Source organism: Pteropus alecto, unplaced genomic scaffold (assembly GCF_000325575.1).
Source record: "Pteropus alecto unplaced genomic scaffold, ASM32557v1 scaffold53, whole genome shotgun sequence".
Classification (NCBI taxonomy): domain Eukaryota; kingdom Metazoa; phylum Chordata; class Mammalia; order Chiroptera; family Pteropodidae; genus Pteropus; species Pteropus alecto.
Window position 1 is genome coordinate 698,248 of NW_006434366.1, and position 27,200 is coordinate 725,447.

General features: G+C 36.7%; 1 protein-coding gene and 1 pseudogene across 1 annotated transcript in view; one reads left to right on the forward strand and one right to left on the reverse strand.

Annotated features, from left to right (window-relative positions):
• RHOA (ras homolog family member A) overlaps positions 1-26,392 on the reverse strand; it is a 37,168-nt gene extending 10,776 nt beyond the window's left edge. The window contains exon 1 of the mRNA XM_006909092.3: positions 26,294-26,392. The gene's annotated coding sequence lies outside the window, so the exon portion shown is untranslated. The remainder of the gene's footprint in view (positions 1-26,293) is intronic.
• Positions 24,388-24,506, forward strand: LOC112477546 (annotated as a pseudogene).
• Positions 26,393-27,200: the final 808 nt, after the last annotated feature.

A 27,200-nucleotide genomic window follows, 5' to 3' on the forward strand; every position in this document is an offset into this window, starting at 1 on the left:
AATAACTTTTAAGAGCTTTGAATAGAAATTTATTTTTCCAGTAACAGTCGATTATAATATATCTATTTAAGTCACCTGTCACAGAATAAAAATGACTGTATGTCTTCTAATAATTCTTACTCCCCTAAGTTCAAAACCTTTAGTATAAGTAAGTTAGTGTGCCACCCTCGCTCAAGTCAAAAGGTGCTCTCTCATGGTGCTGAAAGGGCACAGAAAACACCTACCTACTGCAAGTTAAGTTCTCTGCCATTACTAGACCAGTCTTTCCCAAATCTGGGAAAAAAAAAAAAAAAAAAAGAACGACGTGTTCTGGCTATGGACTAAACTTCAGCGAACTACATTAAGCGGTTACTGTTAACAAAGAAAATAAAGACAACCAATATTGCAATATATTTCCCACACATATGCAAATAGAAATGGTATCCAAAAAAGCAATTGAGGGGTGCCATGTAGAATCTCCCACACTTAGTACTTAACAGACACGAGAGCACACAGCTCACTCTCAGGAGCCTACACCATATAGCCCTCTAATGCAGCAGCACCTCGCTAGAGGGTGGGGTATCTCAACAAGCATCTCTTATGGAGTCTGGCATCACAGGAGGCACTCAGTAAACAGCAATTGCTACTAGGGTCTCTCCCTTCCCCAGGCCTAATGCAGGTCCTCCAGCGCCTCTCAATTCATACAGTATTGCTGCCTGTGGTATCCTACGCCCCTTCACCTCTCCCTCTCCACTGGCTCCTTTCTTTCAGTCTACAATTAAGTGCAGAGTGCCCCCGATTTTAAAACAATGAATCTTCCCACATCCATGCTTTCCTCTCGTGACCTTCCTGTGGCCTATTTCAAAGAAAAGGTATATATTTCTGCTGCTTCATATCTACTCAACTTGTTTAAATTCTTCCAATCTGCCCTTCTGCCCAAACTTCTACTGAAATATTCTCCAGTTACCGATGAGACCACCGTCACAAAATCCAGTCCTTATTCTCCTTGATGTTTTTTGTTGCAACTTACTTCCCTGTCTTTGGACCTCCCTCACCTGCGCTGATCTCTAAGGCTTCTGTCTCCTCAGCTACAGCCTCCATATCTAATCATTCCTTCTAAGGCTGGTTTCCTCCCCTCATTCTAATACTCTAACTTTTCTCTGGAGATGTCAATTCTCCAAATCTCACTTCTATGCACATGACTCCCAAATCTCTCTTCCAGTCCCTGCTCTCAAACGCCCAACATACGTCTAACTCGGTGCATGTCAAATTCAGTGTCTCCAAGTCATCAACCCAACCTGCCAAATCTTCTCTTCCTAGTTCCCTCAATCTCGGTGGTAAAAACAAAATGACAATCCTGATATACTCAGCTGAGTGTAGAAACCCCGAGGTTAAATGATTCTCCTACTTCCTTTGTTCTTCACAGTATGAACACTGTCAAGTTCTGGGGAATTCTACCTCTTTGTGGGTCTCACTTTCACATCCTACCCCCTTTTCATCACTATAGTCATCATTCCAGTTGAAGTCTGTAATACCGCCTACCTGGAAAAAAGCAAAAATCCAACTTCCCTTACTTCCCTTCCCTTCTATCCTGCCTGCTGCAGCCAAACACTCTCCATTCCTATGCCTGGGCTTCAGTTCATCACACCTTTGTTCAAAGGCCTTCAGAAGGTCCTCAATGCCCAAAGTAGGTTAAGATACCTCAGCCCTACCTTTGGGGTCCTCTAAAATTCGAACAGCAACCTATTTTTCCTTCTCACCTTCTCTTCATTCCTTACCACATACCTGGTTCCATTAACTTGCCTTGTAAAACTTTTTTCACTTCACCTCAAAGCAATGCCTGCTTTGAAAATGTCTACCATTTCCCCAGAAGAAAACACTTCACCTGTCCAATTCAAGTTATATCCTTCCATTCCAAAGCCTATTTCTGGTCCTATACTTTCTAAACCCCAAAATCAAATGCTGCCTCCACGTGGGGCTTTGGACCTCTTCTGGTCCTTATTCACCTCAATTCAACCCCTTTTACCAGGCATCCTACTCTGTGTGAGGTAGCAGCAGTCAGTTACATTTCTGCATGCTTGACTCGCCTGTTCCTGGAATGGAAGCTCCTCCAAGACAGGAACCACTTCCGGCTTAGCCTATCCAGCTTAGAGCACTACTCCCAGTTGCATTAATGTGGCAAGGACATGCCAAATGGGATCCATGCAGAGAGAGAGGAACAAAAGCCCAAAGAGGGGGTGTGTTTCCCAAAAATACTGACAAAAAACCTGAGTCCTTGGCCTTCTCTGATCAATCTTTTCTTGAAACAAAGGACTCAGCAGATAGGAAACTTGCAATTAGACATGGAACAGTAAAGAATTAGAAAACTGAAATTCCAATCAAACTACCACAGGCTAAGAACAGAAATAATGAAAAGGACTTCAGCATGAAATACTATTTGTACCTAGATATGTGCTATACTCAGGAGAGAATTTCCATGACATTCCTTTGAAAAAACAGACTACCAAAGTATGTCAGCCTGAAGCTACTTTTGCCTGACTTACTAGGGATGTTTTTGGAGTTTCAACATTCCAGCTTCCCCTCTTTAGATCTGATATACCGTATATGATGTTTGCTATCTGCCTCTCAAAAGCCTCCAATTGTAAGCACATATTTCCTACCAAAACTGTATTACAGCTGGACTCTTCAGAGGCAAGGACATCTCTGTAAAATGCTGCCAGAAAAGACAGGTAGCACCACAGCAAAGATGCCTTTTCTTAAGTGTACCAAGTATTCAGGCCCAGGCCTGCTCTCTGATTTACAAGATCAGGAAAATTCCCTGGAAGGGAACACATGCAGTTCCAGTGGTAACCTCTCAAAATCAACCACAAGAACAATGAGAAACGAAGGTGACCCGGACCTGGATGTTGAGTCTGCCTTGCCTCCCTCCGGTGCCTTGCCTTGGTAACAGTTACTACTCCATAGGCAGTATGAAAGCCCAGTCTTCCCAGCAGACCCCCACTAACAAAGTTACTGATAACCACACCAAAAAAAAAAAAAAGTCAATAAGCCCTTCTAGCTCTATGTCCAGAATGCTTGATGCTTTAAGTTCCAGCAACTGGGTGAACTCAACAATGTCATATGGGTGGCTGTCTGTGGCTGGTATTCGATGATCTGGTGGTTAAAACACAAAATTAAAAATTGCTGTTATTTAAAGGTTTCTATTAAAAAAGCAGGAAACTTTGTTTTGTCCAAAGACTAACCTTACCAAAGATAGTCTCCTAACTGGAACTCAGGAGGACAGGCCTAGCCCTGCTGCTGAGCACAGCTGGGAACGAATGGTAAGAGGTCATCCTTCTGGAAACCACCTTGTTCCTTCCACAAGAGGAAATAATGGCTGTCTGGACATAAACATCCTCTCTTGAACGGCAGCGAGCACAGAGGGTAAGAATGTTTTTTTTGGTGTGATGTGCAAACCCTGGTTGTCATGGCCAAAAGCAATGCCTTTTCAGGGTGACTTCCTCTGCTGGCAATGATGATGAAGCACTTTCTGAGGCACATGCCTCACTCGCTCCATCACAGATGTGGGTTTTGGAGGACAACCATGGCAGCTACAAGATACACTTCACTGCCACATCTGATAGTGACGCCTACTGCTACTGACAGGCTGACTGTGGCTCTCAACTCCATTTATGCCTCACCTTATTACCTGACATAAAACTTCTTCAAAAAACACCCTACATGCTAATCATTCTTCTGGTATTCTCTTTAATAATGATATAAAGAATGTCAGAAGTTTCAATTCTGCTATACTACAACAGACCCTAACAAACTGCATGGACCTTCATAAGCCACCATGAGACCTTATGCTGGTATATCACAATGCACTTGATAAGGGCTGATTTGATCCTGAACTTCCAGAGGCATGCATGATTATCACTCATTCCCATTTTACCAATGGGAAAAGCAGTATAGATTTACTAGATTTTATTGAGTGTGAGGCCAGTATGTTATTAAAATACATTAATTTTCAAGATGAAAAACCATTCTGGCCTAAGGTATACAGTTTCCACCTGTTTTTAGAGCAGCTACTGAAATGTAACTCATGTAATTGAAATAGACAACAATGGATTTTCTCATTGCCAAAGAAGCCTACAAATTGATCATACTCAAACTCCATTAGCCTAAATTTCTGCGAGTAAACTAGGCCAAGTCTACTCAGCAACATGTGGAAACACTAACATCCATGTGAGACTTCTAACTGGACACATGGGTTGGAGGGGGCAACACGTAAAAAGAAGCTATTCTATTAAAGTGTGTATATGCTCTTAAAAAATAGCTTTATTTAAACATAATTTACATATCACATAATTTACCCATTTAAAGTATACAATTCATGGGATCTAATGTACAGTATAGTAGTTACGGTTAATAATGTATTGTATACTTTAAAGTTACTGAGGGAGTAAATTTTTTTTTATTGGGGGGTGGGGAGTAAATCTTAAATGTTCTGACCACAAAAAGAAATGGAATGATGTGATGGAAGTGTTAGCTAATACAATGGTGGTGATCTTACAACATAAGTGTATCAAATCGACACTTTGTATATAAACTTACACATTATGTCAACTGTATCTCAATAAAGATGGGGAAAGTATACAATTCAATGGTTCCAGGAATACTACATTATTACTTTTTAAAAGTTGTAATAAAATATAACAAAACTTGCCATCTTAAACATTTTTAAATGTACAATTTGATGTTGTGATTTAAAATAAGAAACATGTACTTGGACTTCATCCCTGTTCCTGGCACACAGCTCCTAAAAACCCTTGTAATTTCCTAAGCAATATGAACAATGGGAGAATTTTTCATTACAATATTTGGTCTTTTGTCCTCAAATAATTCCAGTTCCTGAAATAGCTCCAGGGTGATCAAAGTGAAAGGAGCATCTTGTTATTATTCATAACAAAGCTCTTTTCAACCACACCTGAGTTTATGTTAATGAGGTGACTTCAGAAAACTCCCTAGGGATGGGGGCTGGTTGCCAGGGGAACCAACCATGTGATTAGAGGGCTGGAACTTTCAGCATCCTGGCCCCTTGGGCACGGAAGAGGGGCTGACCGTTGAATTAATCACCAACAGCCAATGACTTAATCTATCAGGCCCATGTAATGAAGCCTCCAAAAACCCCTAAAGGGTGGGTTCTCAGAGCTTCCAGATTAGTGGACACACAGAGGTGCTGAGAGTGATGCACCCAGAGAGGGCATGGAAGCTCTGCATTTCTGTCCACATATTTTGCCATATGCATCTGGCTGTATCCCTTTATAATAAACTTGTAATCTTGTAAGTAAAATGTTTTCCTGAGTTCTGTGAGTGGCTTTAGCAACTTAATTCAACTCCAGGAGGGGGCTGTGGACCTGGGATTCATATCCAGTCAGTAAGCAGAGGTAACGTTCTGAACTTGCTACTGGCATTTGAAGTAGACAGTTGTAGGACTTAACCTCTGGAATCTGATGCTAACTCCAGGTAGATAGTGTCAAAACTGAATTGTAGGACACTAGCTAGTGTCACAGAATTGCTTGGTGTGGGGGGACCCCCCAAAGTTGGTGATCAGATGTGTCAGACGTGAAACCGTATTGTAACAGAGTGTTTTTCCCTTTACAATAATCTAGTGGCATTAACTATATTCACAATGTTGGGCCTTTTCGCTCTCTAAGGAGAAACTTACCATTAAGCAATAACACCCCATCCCCTCTCCCCTTGGCCCCTGGTAAACTCTCACCTACTTTCTGTTGATAAATTTGCCTATTCTAGGTACCTCATACAAAAAGAATCACACAACATTTGTCATTTTGTGTTGGCTTATTTCACTCAGCATAATCTTTAAGGTTCATCTATGTTGTATCATGTATTAAATTTCATTCCTTTTTATGACTGAATGATATTCCACTTTGTGGATATATCGCATTTGTCCATTTATCTGTTGATGGTACTTGGGAATGCTTCTATCTTTTGGCTGCTGTAGTAATGCTGCAATGAACACTGGAATACAAGTATCTGTTCAAGTTTCTGCCTTCAATTCCTTTGAGTATATATAGACATACCTCATTTCTATTGCACTTTGCAGATACTGTGTTTTTTACAAATGGAGGGTAAGAATCTTTACCAGCAGAAACATTACTGGCTCACTGAAGGCTTAGATAATGGCTAGCATTCTTACCAATAAAGTACTTTTTAATTAAGGTATGTATATTGTTTTGTTTTGTTTAGATACAATGTATACTTAATAGATTACAGTATAGTACAAACATTACTTTTATATGCACTGGGAAACCAAAAATTCATATGACTTGCTTTATTACAATATTCACTTATTTCAATACTTCTCTTTATTTAGGTGGTCTGGAACTAAATCCACGATATTTCTGAGGTATGTCTGTGCCTAGGAGTGGAACTGTTGGGCAATTCTATGTTTTGCTTTCTGAAGAACTGACAAAATGTTTCCCACAAGAGGTGCACCATTTTACATTCCCACCAGAGATTACAAAGTTTCCAATTACTCCACATCCTTGCTAACAATTGTTATTTTCTATATTTTAAATTATAGCCATTCGAGTGGGTGTGAAGTGGTATCTCATGTGGTTTTGATTTGCATTTTCCTAATGACTAATGATGTTGAGTATCTTTTCATGTGCTCATTGGCCATTTGTATATCTTCTTTAGAGAAATGTCTATTTAAATCCATTGCCCATTGGGATGTTTCTTTTCACTCTCTTGATGGTGTACTTTGAAGCACATAAGTTTTTAATTTTGATGAAGTACAATTTAATCTATTTTTCCTTGGTTGCTGATGATTTTGGTGTCATAACTAAGAAACCATTGCCAAATCCAAGGTCATGAAAAGCCTATGCCTTTTTCTAAGAGTTGTATAGATTTAAGTCTTACATTTAGGCTTTTGATCTATTTTGGGTAAATTTTTATACATGGTATAAAGTAAGGGTCCAACTTCATTATTCTATCATGTAGGGATTAGTCATCCTCACATTATTTGTTGAAGAATATTCTACATCCATTGAATGGTCTTAGTAAACTTGTAAAAAGAAAACTGACCCTAGATGTGAGGGCTTATTCTCAATTTTATTCCAGTGATCTATCTGTATGTTTGTCTTTATGCCTGTACCACACTGTCTTGATTACTGTTGGTTTGCAGTAAGTTTTGAAATCAGGAGGTGTGAATCCTCCAACTGTGTACTGTTTCAAGATTGTTTGGATTATTCAGGGTTCCTCGGATTTCCATATAAATTTTAGGAGCGGCTTGTCAATTTCTACAAAGAAGCCAGCTGGGATTCTGATAAAGATTGCATTGAATCTATAGATCAATATGAGGAGTACTGCCACTTTACAATCTTAAATCTTCCATCCATGAACACAGATGTCTATTTATTTAGTTTAGGTTTTTTGGGGGGGGCGGGGCAACCCTCCTCCCCCGCAGCTTCCTTTTTATCTTTTCTTATACCTAAAACCATGGGCATTTAGTTAAATGTAGGGAAGGCTCATCTCCCATCACTTTATAACAAATATACACATAATGCTGTCATAAATTTTACTTTAACACATTTAATCTTCATAACTTCTATTAGACAGAGCCTAACATTCTCGTTTTACAGATAAGACAACTGGAACACAGAAAGGCTAACTTGTTCAAGGTCACACGGCTAGCCAGTAAGAGGTAGAACTGGGCACTTAACTAACAATAATAAGAAATCTCTTCGAGTTTATATTCCTACTCCACTGTCTTGCCCTCCTCTCTTTCTCTCAAATGTCAAGAAGCAATCCTGCAGCTTTTAGTGCCCCCTTTCTCCTTTGCCTACCCATGCAAACCTTGGTAACATTGTGAAAAATCAATTAATTAATCTATAATTTAGAGTGATTGATTATTCTGAACTGTTTCTCCTTAAACAAGTATTTGATGTATTTGATCAGAAGTCTTATGGTCTTAAAAACTTGTATTTCACATTTTTCCCAGTTTGTTTTCTAGACTTTCATGATTTTTTTTGTACATTCTTTTTAGAGCGTCATTTACATACCAGAGGAAGTATGTCTGAGTTGCTGTGAAGTCATCAACTCTTGTTCTAGTGTTTAAGTCTGTTTACTCTCACTGGCAGACAAATACCAAGCAAAGGGTTGAGGCTCTCTGAGCTTCAGACTGATAACTGGCGGCCAGCCCTTTTCACACTACTTTTTACAAGTCTAAGGATATCCTGTGTTGACTACAGCCTATTTACTTTACATTCCTGCCTGCCTTATCTGGCTGCACAGCGTGGGAGTAGTCTGTCCATCAGACACCTCAGCTGCTAGAGTGGCTGCTACATGTGCTTGGGTAGGTTAGGTAAACCACAACCATGCATTAGCATTCAGTTCTCTCCATTTCATATAGCAGTCTTTAGTGATTTCCTTGTGTTTTGTGTGACCATGATGTTGACTTACATTTGTCTGAATAGCTTTTAGAAGGCTTTCTAGAGCTGTTCACTGAAGCTGTTCGTTTAGCCTAGAGTTCAGGATATAATATTCTAAAGTCTTCCTAGATTAAATTGGATTGGAAATTAAAAATAACTGCTCACTGGACCAAAAGCAAATATTGTAAGGCACTAAAGACTGATTTAATGTCCTATATTTTTAATCCTTTAATCATCAGTTTTCAATTAACAAAATAATCCTATTAAGGCAAATATCTAGCCATGACACTTGGACTAGCTGCTGTTTCCTTAAGAACCTGTTTTCTAGTCAGTGGTTCTCAAAGTGATTCCCAAACTAGTGATATCTGTCTGAGAACTTGATAGAAATGCAAATGATCAGCCCTCACCACAGACCTACTGAATCAGAACTTCTGGGGGTGGGTCCATTAATTTGGATTTAAACAAGTCCTCCAGGTGATCTTGATACATGCTAAACTTTGAGAACCTTTGATTTAGTGTACGTGTATAGCTTTACTACAGGAGTAAAATGAAACACCCATCCACCAGGTATCCAGGGATAATTCTGAGTATTACAATGTCTCTGAAAATAGGACTGAATTTCTTAGTCCAAAGGAATCCTTTCTCACAAAAACAGCTTTCTAAAATAGCCAATAAACACAGGAAAAGATGTTTAACACTGTTAGTTATCAGAGACATGCAAATTAAAACTCCAATGAGATATTGCTACGTACCCACCAGCCTGGCTAAAATTTAAAAAGTGTTGTTAGATGGGAAGCAACTGGAACATGTATTTATTGCTGCTGGGAGTATATGACTACTTTGCAAAATTGTTTAGTAGTTATGTACTAAAGCAGAACATTCTCTTTGGTCTAAAGCCACAAAAATATTTAGTAAAGAAGTATACCAAACACATGTGCAAGATCTGTCACCGCAATATTCCTAACAGGCAGAAATAATCATCAGTTGACAGTTGAATGGCTGTATTATTGTCAGACAAATTAAGACTTTAAATCTAAAAAGGTTACAAGATTAGTGTTTTGGGTGTCTCCAGATACTAGAATTACTGGGTCCTTTTTTGTCTCTTGTTACAGCCGTTTTAAAGTCTATTTTGTTGGGTATAAATACTGCCACCCCAACTTTTTTTTGTTTCCATTTTCACGAAATATCTTTTTCCATCTCTTTACATTCAGTCTGTGTTTTTCAATCTGAAATAAGTCTCTTAAAAGGACATATGCATCCATACGTGCACTGTAGCATTATTTACAATAGCCGAGATACAGAAGCAACCTATGTGTTCATCAATAGATGAATGGATAAAATAGTACATGCACACAATGGAATATTACTCAGCCATAAAAAAAAAAAAAGAATAAAATCTTTCTATCCGCAATAACGTGGATGGAACTAGAAGGTATTATGCTAAGTGAAATAAATCAAATATATGATTTTACTTATATGTGGAATTTAAAAAAACAAAAAAATGAACAAATAAATTCATAGACAGAGAACATTCTGATGATTGCCAATGAAAAGGGGGACTGAGGGAAATTGATAGCTGTAAATGCATACATTAAAAAAAGATAAAACCCATTAGGATGGCTATTATTAAAAAAATAAATAACAATTGTTGGCAAAGATGTGGAGAAACTGAAACCTTTGTGCATTGTTGATGGGAATAGGAAACCCTAAAGAATCCACAAACATTATTAGAGTTAATAAATTAATTCAACAAAAGCTCCAGGATATAAAACCAACATATAAAAATCAATTATAATTCCATACGCTTGTGATAACTCCAAAAGGAAAAAAATTAGCATCTAAAAAAATAAATACTTAGGAATAATTTAACCAAGGATCCCAAAGACTTGAATACTGAAGCTACAAAACACTGATGAAAAGAATTAAAGACATAAATGAAATGAGATCTTGTGTTCACGGACCGAAATCCTTATTATTATTTTTTTAGGCGAGGCAACCTTGGTTTTCCTCACAGACTGCAAGGACCCTGTCAGCTTACAATCCCTTATTTTTTTTAGTTTTTATGCCTACAGCACCTGGTCTTCCTAAGTGGTCTCCCGTCCAAGTATTAACCAGGCCTGACCCTGCTCAGTTTCCGAGATCAGATGTGACTAGGCTTGTTTAGGGTGGCATGGCCGTAGACTGAAATACTTAATATTAAGATGACACTATACAAAGTGATCTACAGAATAAATGCAATGCTTATCAAAATATCAACAGTGGTTCCCCCCCCACCAAGAAATGGAAAAACTCATCCCAAAATTTATATGGGATTTCACGGAACCCTAAATACCCAAAACAATCTAAGAAACAAAAATTAAGTCAGCAGACTTCCTAATTTCAAAACTTATTACAAAGCTACAGTAGTAAATCAAAACAATGTGGTATTGGTAATAAGACAGACATATTGACAAATGAAATAGTACACAGAAAAATAAACCTTCACATATAAAATCAGCCAATTTTTGACAAGGAGCCAAGACTATTCTATAGGGGAAAGAACAGTCTTTTCAATAAACAGTGCTCGGAAATTAGATATCCAGTAGCAAAATAATTTAGACTCTTACCTTGTATAATAAACAAAATTAATTCAAAATGATAAAAGACCTAAACTTAAAAGGAAAACCACTGGGGGAAAATCTTCTTGTCATTGGATTTAGCAATGATTTCTTGGATGTGACATCAAAAGCAAAGTCAATAAAAGGTAAATTTAAGTTCATCAAAATTAAAAACTCTGTGCTTTTTAAAAGACACCATCAAGGAAGTAAAAAGACAACCTAGGGAATGAGAGAAAATATTAGCAAATCATGTATCTGGATAAGGGATTAATATTCAGAATACATAGAGAACTCCTAAAACTCAACAACGAAACAAAATCTGATTCAAAAATGGGCAAAGGACTTGAATAGATATCTCTCCAAGAAATACAAATGGCCAATAAGCACATAAAAAGATGACTGACATCTCTAATAGAGAAATGCATACCTAAACTACGATGAGATACCACCTCACACCCAATAGGATAGCTACTATTAAAATAACAGGCAACAAGTGTTGGTAGGAATGTAAAATGGCACAGCCACTATGGAAAACAGTAGAGAAGCTCTTCAAAATATTAAAACTGGAATTACCATATGAACCAGCAATTCCAGCTGAGTATGTACTCAAAAGAACTGAAAAGCAGAGTCTCAAAGAGATATGTATATACCCTTTAGAGCGGCATTATTCACAATAGCTAAAATGTGGAAGCAACCCAAGGGTTCATGGAGAGACAAATGAATAAATTTGGTATATACATATGGTGAAATATTATTCAACCTTAAAAAGGAAGGAAACCCTGTAATATGCTATCACATGCATAAACCTTGAGAACATGCTAAGTGATAAAAAGCCAGCATAAAGATACATACTGTATAATTCTGCTTATACGAGGTACTTAAGAGTAGTCAAAATCGCAAAGATAGAAAGTAAAATGGTGGTGGTCAGGGGGAGAGAATGGGAAGTTAGTATTTAATGGGTGCAGAGTTTCATATTTACAAGATGAAGACTTCCTTCATACCTAAATTTATTCATAAGCAGAGAGAAAGCCAAAGATGTCAACGACAGTTATAAATTGGAATTTTAAAATAGTGAAAAGATATATTCGGGAGAGCAGAGTCATTACTTGAAACATGAACACAAGAGACGGAATGTCTGGGCTGCATTCACTCGCAAAGCTGGTGCTGCTGGTTTCACTGCCCAACACTGTAGCCACTAGTCAGTCACATGTGACTATTTTAATTTTTTAATTAATTTAAATTTTAAGATGCAGTTGGTCACACCAACCACATTTCCAATGCGCAACAGCTGTATATGACTATAATACTGGACAGTGGAGATATAGAACACATCCATCATCACAGAAAGTCTAATGGACAGGACTACCCTAAACAATTCTCCCACAGCTATTTGGCAGACACAGAATTCTTATTCAATGTCCTGGTTTTTTGCATGCTAAAAAGATCTTCCAAAGAAGAGATACCCTTAATTTTATGTTATAGATTTTTCTATAAAATATTTACAGCAAATATCAGGTCATTTAAAGATAACTTCTGGCAGGCACTCCCATCAACCCTTTGTGCTTCCTCCTCAGTCAGTCACTCTTCCACCCATCACATCAATATAATGGTGAACACCTCCATGCCAGCCAGGCCCAGTGGCCTCTCAATTCTATCTCCCTGATAATCAATCTAACACACACCAAGGGTTTTCTATGGGCCATTCCCTGTTCTAGCTACTAGAGAGCAGCTTTATCTGGAAGGTGCTCTTAGAGAAAACAGTGTCATTAAGTACTATAACAGGAGCTTATCTTCTCTGGTATGAACAGAGAGAAAAGTAAGCAATTGTGCTAGAAGGCTTCAGAGAAGGTAACATCTGACCTGGACATCTTGCAGAATGAGGACAAGTTCCTTGGGAGGAATTCAGTAGAGTGATGGTGGCTCAGAAACACTTTCTAATGTGAGGGAACAGCCTGAGTAAATGACCTTAAATACAAGAATTCAGAGAGGAGGCTACTGGAATATGGGGCTGGAAAGATAAGCAATGGTTAGATTGAAGCATTTATAATGTCCTGCACAGCAAACTGTATTCTTTCTGTAAGCAAGGGAAAGCCAATGGAATGACATGATCAGATTTGTGGTTTAAAAAGACAGCCTTGGTAGCAGAACGTGAAATGGCTGGCACGTGAACTGTACAAGGATGAGAAGACCACGGTGAGGGTAGGAGAGTGCCCTCGGGGAGAGAAGCCTAATCAAAGGGTGAGGTGGAATGAGCCCAATCTAAGAGGCTTTTTCCTAACCCTACACACATTCCCTCCTCAACTAGTTGAAAAGATTAATGCCCAGTCAAGTTATCATTACACGGAAAAACAAAGCCCTCAAGTTTGTGGAATGGGGACAGGCGTCTATCCGTAGAGACTAAGCAACATGAAAGAGGCCAGCACGAAGGAGACAGATATTTGAAAACAACAGTGAGAACACTATGATGAGTGTTCCAGAAAGGAAGAGGGTGTTTCAAAGAAAGTATCCATATTACATGACTAGCTAAAGAGGAAATAAACCAGCAATCAGAAGGTCTCCACCAACACAGGGGAAAATCCTTGCAGTTGGTCATAGGGTAGAAGTAACAGACTTAGAAAACTTAGTGGACTGATGAGCACTGCTACATGCCATCTTTGAGGTTAAGTATGGGTCATGAGTTCAAAGTGAGCTCAGTTGGCATATTTTTTTTCTTTTTCCAACTACATTTAGTTACAGGCGTAGAATAAGGGAAGAGTTGGATTTAACCAGGGCTAAGGTTTTTCCACATAAGATGGAAAGAAGAAAGTTGAGAATATATACAAAGGGGTGATTACAGTGATGGCCTATGAACTCAAAGAAGTTGGAACTGAAAAAGATGAGGGGTAGTAAAGGGTAGTAAGATCAACGGATTTTAAGCATAATGTGGTTGAAGAATTTCAGTATCTGAGTATTAAAGGGATTAAGTTACAAAAAGAACACACTATTACTAGTGTAGGGAGCGACTCCTTTGTAGGGCCATTGGCAACAGCTATTAGAATTTAAATTGCATGCACCATTTGAACTAGTAATTCTATTTACAAGAATTTATCCTACAAATATATTCTCACATGGATGCAAACATTTATGTTCAAAAATGAACACTTCAACAATAACGACGTTATAAAGCGAAAAACAAGAAACAACCTATATGTCCCTTCTGAGGACTAGTTAAGTATCTTATGAATACATCCATACAATGACATACTATGTAACCATTAAAAAAATGGTTAACAAATGATCTCAAAGATAGATTATTAAAAGAAAAAACATGCTGAGTATGTACCCTGTCATACCTTTGTGTAACAGTGGGGTGTACAGATCTATGGAACAAGGCTTCAGCAAAGAACAAGGAACACTGATATGCACTTTCAAAAAAGACACAGGAAACTCTTTACCGTGATTGCCTTTACAGATCATATATCCTTTTGCACTGTCTGAATCTACCGAATGGACATATTATGGTTTTGAAAAGGATTAATAAATTTTAAAATGTACTGACTTAGAAAGATCTACACAGTTTATTAGGTAAAGAAAATAAGAGACAAAGCAGTGCAAATGCAAAGATCCATCTTGGGCTCTAACCTTCTGGGGCTACATTCGCATACTGCCCTTTTCCCCATACAACCTCCTTACACTACACACTGTCTATCCCCTCTTCCCTACAGGGAGATAAAACGAGACTGTGTTCAAGCACAATTTAACACTGCCCAGGGCTGATTCCCCTCACTCATAACACTCCTTTTATCTCTTTTAAGGCTGAGTTACACCCTCCCTAAGAAGGCTTCCCTGGCTACTCCAGTACAAATTTTTCTTCCTCTGAATTCCTATAGCACTTGGTCTCTCTCAGTGCTCTTTCCCAAATAACTACATAAACTTACATCACTTGATACTGTGTGCCCTGGTAGAGAGAACTAGAGTTCAAAGCAGCTGTGAATCTTTGAGCAAGTTACTTAACCCCTTTGTGCCACTGTATCAATGTAGTCATCTGCACACATGGGGAAAATAATGGTTCCTACCTTCACAGGATAGTGATAATTATTAAATGAGTTAACACAGGAAAGTAATTCTCAGCACATAACAGCTAACGATTAAATGTTAGATACTAGTATTTGTAAGCTTTAATAAAACAGCTGTATTTTCATTTCTATATTCTCTACAATGTCTAGCAGAGTCAAAAACAGCACTGAATAAATGTATTCATTGACTAAATTAAAGATAAGCCTAGCTTTCCTAAGTTAACTGATAAAACTGTTAGTTTAAAAAAGAGTTAATTTTCTAACATTTTGAAAAGAAACTTCCAAAAGCTCAAGTTACTAAGATTAGACATTAGCCTTCAAATTTACTTCCTCTAAATTACTTCCCTTCTTTTCAGGATTGGCCTTAGACTCATTCTTCAAGTAGGAAGTTACTACTTTTGAAATAAGATTTCTAAGTAACAAACTACTGTATATAAAACTCCCTAGTCCCTACATTCAGATATAAAACAACATAAAGTGGAGAGAAAAAAAGACTTATCACCTTAGATATGGCAAAAGCCTCAGAAAAGGATTAGTACTCTTGGAATATTTTAGAGAGCAGCAGTTTTCAACAATGATAAAGGGATTCATTATGGGGATTAAAATTAACTGATTATTAACTAAAGTACTGAAGATTGCAAACAACTTTTTTCCTCCCATAAATTAGAGTAGATTCAAGGTTACCTGAATATAGTGTTTTTCCTAAAATGAAACTTTTCCCAATCTAGCTAGTAACTGTTTTTTAAGACCAAGAGTTTTTAAGGCCTACAGCATTCTCCTTTGCATTCTAGTGAGTGTTCTCAAGTAGAAGAGAAAGGGCCTGAAAATTATGCATCTCCATCACTGTCATCTTACCTTATGAATAATCGTGATTATTCACTGTTGGAAGAAAGTATAATCAATCACATGAACTCCAATCCCTATGCCATAGACAAATTCTGGAAGGGGCCAGCTGACACATGTTCTCAGAGTTCCAGGTGATTCTTATTCACCTCCCCTTCCCACCCAAAACACTACCACCAATCTCACTTGACCAAACATTACATTTGGTTTTCAAAATCTGAGTCCCATCCTGGGTATATCTCATGAGCACTCAGCATCTCCCATATGGACTACTCAATAAAATGAAAAATATTCATTACATGGACAGGTCCCAAGTAAACTAGCTAAAGTACAAGGTTTTACTAGAAATTAATTTCAGTTATAGGTCGCAACAGAGTAGAAAGCCATTTACAGTAGTTGTAAAGGAACTACACTACTTAAGAGTTAATCTGAGCTCTATCAATCACTTACTAGTTTTGTGCCCCTTAACCACCAGTTTCCTTATCTGTCAAGTGAGGAACAGAAAACCTTCTAAATAAGGTTGGTGTGACGATTAAATACTACACAAAAAGAATTTAGATTAAAATATTACCCCAAAAGAGCTTACCTATACTGAATATAGATCGATTTTCAATAAATGTTTGTCATTATTATTTAAGTCTTATTTTGGACAAACAACAACTCCCTCATTCAAATTCCAACTGTCCAGAATTTGAAGAGCAGTTTATAATATGGCCTGACCTGAAAAGAATGTTTTCCTAAAATGAAACTCCAAAAAATTATTTTTCCAAAGTAAATATCCCATGCATACTTCATCCCATCCTCTTCTTTCCTATTAAAAAATAAATCAATAAGTACTCAGCTTATCTCTCACTGCCCAAAACTATAGGCCCACAATTCTTGGGGTCAGATATTTCAAATTCCAAATTTTTCAGATTTTAGAAAGCTAATATGGTGCACTTCCTACCAAATATTCTATAACATACCGAATAGGTTAATAGTTCTTTGATAAAATAAATGAATATTCACACTAAGTAAAATAAAGACTAAACAACCTTTCATTAATTCAGTTCAGGCTTTGACATCAAATAAGTTAATGGTTTTCACAACTTTCCGAACAGCAATTATGAAAAGCCTTAACTCAATGCCAATTTGTTTTACACACACTCCTCTCAATACTTCTAAAGTACCTTTTCTAATGCCCTGAAGTCCGATTTTTCCATGACTCATGACCACGCTGTTATCTCAAAGAAGTGGACTAAGCCCCTCCTGCTATTTCTCTTGGGAAATTAAAACAAAATAGGCTTTAAATTAGGTTGAGTTGGGGGTTGAGTATGGTGTGTATTTAAGCTAAACTGCAGGGCTGACAGTAATTAGAATTCCATAACCTAAATTAGCCGAATAATTGTTTTCATTTCATTTTTTTTTTTTTTTAATTTTTAGGGATTGCTTTTTTTTCCTAGATGAATAATTTTGTTAACTTGTTTAGGGACTACAATTTCACAATACTTTCTTAGACTCACTGTAAATCTGTCTCTGCACAATTTTTAGCTTATTTTTGGCAAATAAAGGGTCGCCAAAGATGTTTGAGACTGTGCTACCAAGTTATAATAAATGCATCATCCAGACATTTATTAGCCAAACATTCCTTATAATAAGCAAGCACAAAACAGTTCTCCAGCCAAGAAACAGCAGAAATAATTTTACTAAATAACTATGCTGCTTCTGCTGGATCAAGATCTTTACAATATTTTGGAAAGATAATGAATAAATTTCCATGCAGATAAAATAATAACAGCTTTAAAAATAACTAATTCAGCACACTTGAGATAATTATAATTTTACCTCATAATTCTTCAAAGGGACTAATTATGCAAAAGAAACAGTGATGATTACAGCAAGCTTCCTACCATTTCTCAACTACTCATGAAATAAAAGCATCTACTACAGCATAGCTTTGGGCATGACTTAATTTTTACTTTTTCCAGCATTCATTACTTTAAACACAGTGGACACAACAGATTAGAAATTAAGCTCATGAGACTTATCCTGTTGACATCTATATGCCTCAACTATGTAATCCAGTTGAATTTTATGTTTTTTTTTTTATTTCTCTCTCCAAATAAGGTATCAGTATTGTAGAGATGACTATTACAAAAGCAAAAGTTGTCTAGTCTTTTAGAAACTAAACTTGAAAATTTAAAGCTTGAAAATTTAAAAGAAACTAGACTTGAAAATTTAAGGAAATTTTAAGACACATAAAAATCCTGTGAATTTCATTAAGAAAAACAATCCTAGATCCTAGTATACATAAAAACTTCCATCCAACCCTAGAGTTTGTCAGTGTCAGTTTCTACGATAGGTAGCAGAGTCAAGGCAAGCAGTGCAAAAATATTTTGGATGAAATCTGTGTACAAAATGTCATTTAGCAGATTAAAAAAATAACTATAAATCCCAAGACACTAACTTATGAAATTATAAAACCCAAAGTATACAACCACCCTCGGCCAAAACAATAAAATATCTTATTAACTCAGGTTATTAAGCCATGATTTCTTCTTTCCTCTGCCTTGAACGTACCCCACTCGCCCTTCCCACACTTAGATAAAACCTCATACTTAAGGCTAAGTCACTCTCAAGGCCTTCCATGAGCTCCCAACTTAGATCAGGTCCCTTAGGTTCCCCCAGAATCTAACATTCCTCTCTGCCCCACTGATTACACTCCTCCAAAGTGCTTCCTGCCAAACTCCATCAGCATAAAAATCATGTCTTATTCTCTACTGTTGGACAGGTACAGGCACAAGTATACCATAGTTAAGTGTTAAAATAAAATTTCCAGAAGCAAGAAAACTTTATATAACCAATTCACTGCACACAGATTTAAAAAAGATAACAGTTACAAGATCAGTTGTGTACATTAGTGGTAAGTCTACCTCCTAAGTCACTTTGCTTTGCTTTTAATAGTTAAAGAATTCACTCTTATAGAACTCGCCCTTATAGAATTTACCCTTATAGAACTCTCTCATATAATCAGAAACTTCAATTATCTGTAACAAGGAGTGTGAAAACTCAGAACCTCCCTTAGAACTCATTTCCTCTTATTTTAGACAACTCTGCAAATCTAAGTGGCCAGTAGCTCAGTTCACAGCAATTTAGAAAAATACATGTTTGAGTGAGAAGAGGTTCAGCCTTTGACAAGAATGTAGGAGACAAAAACCCTTTAAATCAGGCTCAGAAATGAAGGAGGGAAATGTCATTCAGGCCAGGCCAGAGTCCTAAAGTGAGGCAACAAATTCGAAGGATAGAACTCAAAATTCCTTTAGGAGTAAAGACCTCAATCATTACACAGAGAAGCTTAAGGCCCAGACACTGTAAGACAGAAAAAAAAGAAAGACAACCACTACAGTTATCAAGAACACAACAATACTATTTCAATGATTTGAAGATCTCAATTTTTCTACAAAAGCCCTATCTTCCCTACCTAAACACACATGAATCCTACAAAAGGTTAAAAGTTACCCTACAATGCATCCTCTTGAAGTAAAGCTATCAGGACTATAAAATTGAAAATAAAAGTCAAAATATAGCCTTTTCTCCAAACAGTCCTAAAAGTAACAACCAAACATGAATCATATATTTGTTCAAACCATAAACCTGGTTGAAAGGAAATAGACACTTCTCAAGAGCACACTCCCTTCTCCAACACCCTCCATTCCCTCGCTTTTTCCTTTGTTAAAGTATACATCTAAAATGAACAGGATACATATTGCTTCATGAAGTCAGAGGAAGAAAATCCCTATATCGAAACGGTGGTCAGAACCTGTCCAACTCCACATTCATCCACACCCAAGACTGTGTGCCTGGCACAAAAGATAAACACCATTAAACAGCAGGGAAATTAAATTGAAAACATAAAGCCATTTATTTTGTTTACAGACTACATAGGAAACCTCTGGCAAAAAGGTCCAAACTACCATCTGTCCATTTGTTCATAATGAGCTTAAGCCTGGTACTGCCATTATTTGACCATCTTGATCAAGCAGTTGCCAAGGGCTGATGCCAGTTCAAGGGCCCTTGGAGATCAAAACAGCAGGCCTAAGGCAAGCAGAAGAGAACAACAAAGCCTCCAATATACTGACAAGTAAGACTCACCCAGGCTTAAATTCTTCTTTGAGAGGTGTGAGAGCAAGAAACATTCTCGAGGTAACATACCTTCTGGCTTCCTGAATAACAGCATCATATCACCCACCTCAAAATGTCAATAATCCAAGGTTAACCATAAATAGATGCACGGAATCAAGATTTGACTCTGTGCAGCCTAATTCTCCACTACACTGCCCCCAACCAGAGAAAAATGAACCAACAGGTAGCCCTACCAAGCTACCTACTAGCCCATTGACGTGTTTCGGCAATAACAATTCACAGCCAGGTACCCTGCATTCTGGCACAAACATCTCTATTCCTCACTAGGCTCCACAACTAGCAGACTGAAAATTCTTCAGGGTGGGGCCTGAACAGTTATTTAAAATTTTATTTCTTTTTTAAATGAGGTGACATTCACAAAATAAAGTTGACCTTTTTACAGTACACAATTTCAATGTATTTAGTACATTCACAATGTTGTGCAACCACCAACTATCTAGTTCCAAAATATTTTCATCACCACAAAAGAAAACCCATAACCACTAAGCAGTCAAACCCCAGTCCCCCCAGCACTTGGCAACCATCAGTTTGCTTTGTCTCTATGGATTTACCTATTCTACATATTTCATATAAATGAAATCATACAGTATGTGAACTTTTGTGCTTGGCTTTTTTCAGTCAGCATAGTGCTTCCAGGTTCATTCAGGTTGCACCATGTATCAGTGCTTCATTTTTTTTTAAATGGCTGAAGAGGAGGACTGAACTCTGCGATTAAAAAATATTTTATTATAAACCTTATTGAATGTTTTTATTTTTACCTAGTGCATTTTTTCCTTTTTTAAAATTGTAGTAAAATATACATAACATAAAACTTACCATTTTAACCATTTTTAAGTACACAGTTCAGCGGTATTAAATACATTCACACTGCTGTGCAACCATCACCACCATCCACCCCCTTAACTTTTCGCCTTGTAAATACCAAACTCTATGCCCATTAAATACTAATTTCCCATTTTCCCCTCCCACTGACCACCATCATTTTACTTTCTATCTTCACAAATTTGGCTACTCTAAGTACCTCATATAAGCAGAATTATACTGTATATATCTTTTTATGACTGGCTTTTTTTCAGTTAGCATGTCCTCAAGATTCATGCATGTTGTAGCATATTGCAGAATTTCCTTCTTTTTTAAGGCTGAATAATATTTCATTGTATGTATATACATTATCCATTCATCTCTTCACAGTTCAGTTAATGTGAATAATGTTGCTATGAACGGTGTACAAATATCTCTTTGAGATCCTGCTTTCAATTCTTTGGGGTATAAACCCAGAAGTGGAATGGCTGGGTTACGTGGTAGTTCTATTTTTAATCTTTTGAGGAACTGCCATACTATTTCCTACAGTGGCTATACAATTTCAGTCTTACAAACAATAAAGTGCATATATTTTAAAAAATAAAACTAGTGAAAATAAAAAACTTTCAAGTCTTCCAAGGATGTGTTCAGTATCTTGATTAGGCGGCAACTGCACAGGTGTATATATTAAAACTTACCAAGTTGTCATTTAAATAGGTGTATTTATTGTATGCAAATTATATCTCAATAAAGGTGATTAAAAAAAAGAAAAACAACTCCCAATGTGACTCCAATTTTGGGAACTGGATACCAAGTTTGGGAAACACTGTTCCTAAGCATCAGGTCAGGGATCCAATAGCGAGTTTTGTTGTATTTCGCCAAAATTTAATTTAGGACACTACTCTCAACCCCATCCTCACCAAAAAAGGCAAAATACAAAAAAAACTTCCAAATTAGATTAAAGAAGTGTGATTATTAGGTACTCCAACACATAACTGGAATAGTGAAAGTTGAAGGGCTACATGACTGGCTCTTGGGGCTAAGTGCTTTTTTCTCCCTGAACCCTCACAGCACTCTATTATCACCCCCATTCTACAGAATAGGAAACTGAGTTACAATGCGGTCACATTATTGCCCACAGTCACAAGCTATCAAGTGTAAAAACTAGTACTTAATTGTCAGCCTCTCTCCAGAGTTCATTCTCTTACCTTGGATATTCTATTGCCTTCCTTTTCTGAACTCAAGTTGTTCAAAAGATAAACAGAGCTTCCTTCTGAATAACTGGAAAAGTTAAACGAGAGACTTCATCCAGAAAAGAACTTTTCCACAAAAAAATTCTAAACACAGTATTTCTAACAAAACTGCCAAATCATGTAATAAAATCAGCTCATAGCAAAAAACTTTATTGTTACAACATTAAATATCTACCCTAAATGTACCTCCTTAGCCTCTCAAAACCTAAATGACAAATAACAGGGTCATGTAAAAGTACACCAGAAAAGTGGCACATTTGCTCTACGAGTCCATGGAAGAGGTACCGAAGAACAACTCACCTGCACCATTCAGACTTGGACACAACTGCCATGTGAATAAGGTAAAGATAACAATGTACATAAAACAAAAGTAGGATTTTCAACTATATGCTTAAAGTCAAAACAATGTTTTAAAGTAATGAATTAGGTCTCTGTTTCAGAGCAGCTAGGAGCTTCAGAAAATAAAAAAACTATTTTTTGTCCCTCTTGTAAAAAAAACAAAATACAAAAAACATCACTTTTTATATGGAGATTACTTTTGGAGGCCCACTATTAAAATGTCTAAGTGGTTCAGAACATTTCTCATAAGTTTTAGGGACTTCCAATTTAGGAACTATGGTCAGGATGCAGGGTTAGTAAAATTGGAAAACTTAATGAAAAACACACCTCAAAGACAAAGTGTGCATATGCCTGGTATATGATCAATAAATGCTTCTGACTTCATGACTGAAGACTCTTCAGCCACAGTTACAACACACCAGTGTGGATGAGAGTTAGCATGGATTAGAAATCATTCAAGAATCATTAGGTTATAAAAGGTGGTGGCAGCAGGTAATAGTAGAAGAAATAAATCTCCAACCCACCATCTTATTTTCTGTCCATTTAATGGGGAATGTCATCTCTGTTGCTAATATTTACTGATGATTAAGAGTGGAACTAAATGATCCTAGAGTCAAATAAAGGCAGGGTCACTATTACAACCCAAGAATGAATTTAGGCCATTTGTAATTTTCATGGTCTCATGTTATCAAGTTATTATAAATAACATTTATAAATAACATTCATAAATATGATAAAATCCTAAGACGTAAGCCCAACATACTAACTCCTACAGTTAAAGAAACAAAAGATAAGAAAATGAAAATATCAAACATGTTGTTTCTCTGATTTAGTCAGGTGACAGTAAAGAAATTCATGTAACTTTAAGCATCCTACCAATAAAATCCTTATTTGTTACTCTGAAAGTAAACAGTCACTATATAAATACAATGCACTGATATCCTGAAAAATACTCTTGAAGACTCCACCAGAGTCAGAACAAGTATTTCCACTGAGAATAAACTAATATGCATTGAGCCGTGTGTGTGCTCTTCATACATTATTTCATCTAAAATTCCTATTAATTGGTGTTATCTTTATTCTAGATAGGTCCTGAGGCTCAGAAAAACAAAATAACTTCAAAGAGATAGATATACCTCTTTTATGGTAGAAGTCCTTTGTAATTACAGGGCCATTAGCATTTCTGGTAAAAAATCTGGTTTAAGCAAACCTACATACCAAAAGCATAACTATTATTGTTTTTAACATAATAAAGTAAAAATTAACAATCTTGAAAAGTCTGCCTTCTTATAAGGGAGGCATCAATAAAATTATCCTAATGAATTTCTTGAAGCGACTTAAGGGAGCCATTTCAAGCTTTATGGAACAACAAAGTACCATGCCCAGTGGTGCTAGGCTAGCTGTCCTCATTTGCCCAGCAGTTGCACTGGGCTAATCTCTGGCCATGGATCAGGATTTCAAGAAACCACATCCTCCAATTTATCAGCAAAACCTATCAGCACACCTTTACAGTACATCATGAATCCCACCACCTCCACTGTTACCATTCCTATCTAAGCCACCATCATCAATCATTGGATTTAAAGAGTCTCCATTAGATCTTCCTACTTCCATATTTGCCTTCTTATAGTCTATTCTCTGTAGAGCAATCCAAAATATAAATAAATCAAATAGCCCCTGCTATAAAAACCTTTCAGTGGCTTCCCAATGCACTCTGAATAAACCCTAAATTCACAGTTCTTACAAGATCTGGCCCCTGTCTACCTATAAGACTTTATTTCTTCTACTCCTCCTTCTTGCTCTTTAGGCTCCAGCCATTCAAGCCTTCCTGCTATTATCTATAAAAGACAAGCCTATTCCTTGTCTATCATTAGTCTTCTCTTCTAGAATAAAAATTCCAGTCTACAGCCATGCCACCTTGAACAAGCCTGATCCTGTCTGATCTTGGAAGCTAAGCAGGGTCAGGCCTGGTTAGTAATTGGATAGGAGACCACCTAAGAAGACCAGGTGCTGTAGGCATAAAAAATAAATAAATAAGAGGTTGTAAGCTGACAAGGTCCTTGCAATCTGTGAGGTCAACCAAGGGTTGCTTCGCCAAAAAAAAAAATAATAATAAAAAAACTCCATGCATCCCTATGTTCATTGCAGCATTATTTACAACAACCAAGATATGGAAACAATCCACGTGTCCATCAATAAATGAATGGATAAAGAAGATGTAGTATATACATACAGTGGAATATCACTCAGCGATACAAAAGAACGAAATCTTGCCATTTGCAACAACATGGATGGACCTAGAGGGTATTATGCTAACTAAGTCAAAGAGAAAAACAAATACTATATGATTTCACTTACATGTGGACTCCAAAAAAAAATGAACAAAATAAAAACAGACTTACAGAAACAGAGAAAACAGATGGCTGCCAGATGGGAAGTGGGTAAAAGGGTGAGTGAAAAAGGTGAAGGGAATATAGTCAACAATATTGTGATAAGTTTGGTCGGTGAAAGACGATTACTAGACAGTGTGGTGAGCATACCGTAAGGTATATAAATGTCAAATCACTATATTGTACACCTGAAACTACTGTAATATTATATTCTCATCATACTTTAATTTTTTAAAAAATTTAAAAACAAAAGACCGATAAACATGTAAATGTTATTTTCTTACAGAAAAATAAATTAAAACTCCATGAGCAGGCTTATTAATATTTTTGTGATTAACATCTGATGTGCTTTCTTGTCAGTAATACTGAAAAAAGCAGATGTAATGATTCAAAACAGACTTCTCAGTTCAAACTAAATGTTCATTTTTTTAGGAATAAAGATATTATAAAGGAACAGAAAACTCCCTGAGGGCAGGGACCTTTTTTGTTTTCTTCGGCTGTGTCCCAAAACAGCACCTGACATATTAATAGCTACTGTATATCAATAGTAACTACTGGTTTAATGAAAGAATGACAAAAGCAGAAGCTAATTTGGCCATTCCTCTCACCAAGCCAAGGAGGAGTTCAAAGTCAACCAAAACCACTACCATCATATGCATTCACTGCCAGGTAGCCCATTTCATCAAATAAGAATCCCCTTAACAGTTCATTTTTCCATACACAGAGTGCCCTCAGACCTAAGAAAAGGTGGTCAAAATGGTACCAGACTAGGCTATTTATCATGGTGTCCATTAAATTAAGATACCATTTGCCTTATTTGTAATCAGTTTAAGATCTCTGAATAGCTGCTGGATGGGCTGTTATACCTGCTGTTCACAGTGCTCTCTACCAAGCCAGTACCACTGCTGACTCTTCTGGTAAGAAGATTGTCCTGTTCCTCATTCTATAGCTGGCTCATTTTCTATTGATAATTAGATATGTCCACAGCACAGGCTGTGGCTAAACTGTAAGATGACCAAACTACTCAATCAAAAAATAAAAGAAAACTTAAAGAAGAAAAACATCAGGAATAGGATGGGAGGGAAGGTCAACAAGTAAGAGAAGTAATATGTAATATGCTGAGCCCATCTCCTTAAAGATTAAGAAAGAGGTTAGGAAATACATCTTTGACTAAGGAAGAAGTATCACTTAGAAGAGAAAAAGGAAGTTGGAGGAGTATCTTAGATAGAGCTAGGAAAATAAGACCAGAGAGAAAAGCTATAGAGTAAGGTAAAGATCTCAAGATTGGTAGAGAGGAAAATCATTAATAGTGATATACGCACATTTCCCTAAAACTTATATTAATATATAACATACAACAATAATCTCTACTCCGGGGAGAAAGGAGAATGAAAGAAGAGGCTTCAATTTACATACCTTACAAATGTGCTGCAAGACCCACGGCCTGTGTGGCAGAAGTTCTACGAAGTGCCTTGAACTTCTCAGATGAAAGGCACTATAAAAATATAAAAAATATCAGAATTATGTCTATTCATTTTACACAGAAAAAAAAAAGTACAAGATGTAAATGGGCTTGCCTGAAATTCTGTGTAGTAATTTAGAATCCAAGAGAGAGAAAAAGTACAGAATTTTATTTTTAATTAACATATCACAAAAATTTATCATATTTATACAAGTCTTGGCCTCTTTCATTTAAAATGTACAAAATCAACCTTAGATTCTGAATATTACAAATTAAAGTTGCCCTTTTAAAAGAAAAAACCCAAAGCAGATGAATCGAATGTAAGTTAAATTTCTGACAACTTATTATAAAAATTTTCAAACACACAGCAAAGTTAAAAGAATTTTACAGTGAACACCTGTATCTCTACCATCTAGAATACCATGAACACTTTAATGACTTGCTTTATCAAACTATTTCCTTTGTAATACAGGCATTAGAGATAATACAGGCTGAAAGACAAGTGTCAGAAAATCATATTAAAAAATAACACTGAGAAATTCTTCTGATATTTGTCAGAAATGATAAGCATTAGCTTATTACTTAAAATCAAATCTACCCCTATCTTCAGTGAGCAATTCTAGTGGCTTATTTGTTTAACATCAGATCATATCATTCCTCCGTTTAAAAAAAAATTAATTTCTCATCTCAGAACAAATCTGAAGAACTCATGTCCTAAAGGACCTACGTGATCTGGTCCTTGCCCACCTCGCTAATTTTATATCCTATTTTCCCTTAGCTCCACTCCGAACCTATTTTATTGGCTGTTTATGATCTTTCCCGTCACTTGAATATTAAGACACTTCATAAACATGTTTAAAC